Source organism: Ursus maritimus, unplaced genomic scaffold, assembly GCF_017311325.1.
Source record: "Ursus maritimus isolate PB19 unplaced genomic scaffold, ASM1731132v1 scaffold_5, whole genome shotgun sequence".
NCBI classification, from domain to species: domain Eukaryota; kingdom Metazoa; phylum Chordata; class Mammalia; order Carnivora; family Ursidae; genus Ursus; species Ursus maritimus.
This window is the reverse complement of record NW_024426663.1, coordinates 63,466,826-63,469,353: the sequence shown is the minus strand read 5'-3', so window position 1 is coordinate 63,469,353 and position 2,528 is coordinate 63,466,826.

The window sequence follows — 2,528 nt, the reverse complement described above, 5'->3', positions numbered from 1 at the left end:
AGCTTTTTTTTTTTCCGGAAGATTGTTTTAATGTTAAAATAAAACCTGGTGTATGCAATCACTCTGTTCACTGAAATCATTTAGCATATACACCACATAGATATATTTGATTTTTGAACGGCACTCTTCTCGGCATTCTTAAAAGAGAGGAAAAATTTAACTTTTGAATTAGTTAACAAAAAAACCCAAATGAACACTTTTAAATGAAAAATCAACATTTGAAAAAATCATAAATATGCATTCATTGTAGAAAACTTGAAAAACATGCTTAAAAGGAAAAAAAGGTAATTTGAAAGTTCCTGAGACCATGGTGCACTCTATTAATATTTTGGGAAATATCCATTAAGACTACTTTTAAGTAAATATATATAAGGAGTAGGATAATTTACTGCAATAATAATTTGTCTTTTGTTCTTTGGCTGTAGGTAATTTTCCCTTCCATATTCCAAGATAGTGGCCAAGTCTTTTTTCCTTACGGCAGGAAGTTAATAATGGCTTTTGTGTGACAAGGCCAGGAGTAAAATTTGCCAGACAAAGCAAAAACAGTACCCACTGAGAGCTTTTGTTCAAGGTAGATTCATGGAGCCATGGAATTGAATTGTCTAAGGAAAGGAGGACCTTCAGGAACTGGGCAAAAGCTGGGGACTGGAAAAGGTTTGGAGAGCTTTTCCTAGGACCCGATGTGGGGAAAGGTTTATGAGATCCTCTGTATCCTGCTGTTTCCCTGGACCCCAGGGGCTCTCAGGGCTTCTGGGAGACCAGATGGGAGGTGTCCCAGTGAGGCTGGGTACCAAGTACTGCAGTGCTTCCTCCTGGTACTGACCCATGGGCTCAAGCTTGGCATCTAACCAGCAAAGCCTCTGACTTCAAGACCATGAACACCCCCCCAGTGACCATTTGGAACAGAGACCAAGAGGAACTTGAGACCAACGGTGCTTTCCCAAATGTCTCAGACTGCTTGTGACTCTGGGATTCTTACTTAAGCTTATAAAGAGGAGGAGGGACCTGTAAGCTTGACTGAAATAAAACTTCCACCGTTGCAGCAGGTGAGCATTTGAAGGAAATACCATTTTCGAGATGCATAGAATGTGACATGTTAAAGGAAAATTCTGAGCCACTGTACAGAAGAGTCTACCTGGATTGCACCCATGATGATTCGCTGTCTATGGAACTGCAGACATTCAATGTGGTGCCCCAGTAGTGACTGAGATGAAATTTCCTTCCATCTGAGGACTCAGGGAGTAATTTAAGCTTATTTAGGGAAAATAAAGAAACTGCTGTTTCTTGAAACCTAGCATAGTGGTTCAGAGTATAAACTCTCAATTGCTACATAGCTTTTGAGTCCCGTCTCTGCCAGTTATTATCAGTGTAACTCTGGCCAGGTGACTTAGCTTTTCTGTTCCTGGGTTGTTTTATCTGTAAGATGAGAGCAATACTAATACTCATGTCATAGGGTTGATGTGAGGAATAAATGAATTAGAACAGTAAGAACAATGTGGGGCAGGTAGTAAGTCAATAAACATGAGCTACTGGTGTTAACTTTTGTGGTTGCCTAGACTTGGTGCACATTTAGGACTGCCGATCACGTTCTGCAGTCCACATCTGCTCCAAAGACTCATTATGACCCCCAAAGGAGAGCTATCTGTTTTTGTCCTTGTTCAAGAATTGCTGGGGTGAGATGAAGCGGACTCTCAGAAGGCATCGTGGCTTCTGGGATGCTTAGGAGACAGTAATGAGAGTGAATTGGAGAGAATCTTATGAAATGTTTAGAAACCCCTCAGGGGCTATAAGGTACTCAGCAGAAGGAGCAAAAAAAGGGAAAGCACAGGCAGCCTTTTCAGTATTCGCCTATGAGGTGACTTTCTCTGGGATTCCTACATTACAAGGAACATGCAGAAGGCAAACTCTAAGAGCCCCATCTGTGCTTTGAATTTCCACAAAAACAACCACTGTTCTTGGAAAGTGGTGGGTACGCAGTGGCTGCTGTTGTTCTGAGTCATGGAGGTAAAGTCACGTTCGACATGCGGGGGGGTTGGGCTAACATACAGGGCCAGGAAATGGAAGACAGCTTGTGAAGGTGATGATAACTTATTGAAAATGGAGAGTGGTTTCTAAGGAAGTGCCATTTTGCCATCGCCAGTGCACGACACACACCCATTGGGAATTCACCTTGGGCATTTGGCTGAGCTGCAGCAGCAGGGGTGGTTTCTTGGTCCAAGGGATGGTGACTGATGGCAGAATTCCTTTTGCTGTTTCACTGTTCATGGTGCTGTTCTCTGTAGATTTTTGGTATAAGCATTAACAAGTTAAGGAATTCCTCTTTTATTTCTACTCTGTTGAGAGTTTGGTTTTGAATGGTAATGTATTTTATCAAATGCTCTTCCTGTATTTGCTGAGATAAACATAAGATTTTTTTCCTTCTTTATGATAGTGGTAAACTGTAGCAATAGATTTTATAATATTAAATCCAGCTTGCATTACAGTGATGAAACTCACTTGGTCGTGGTATAGTGTGTGGCGTGCATTTT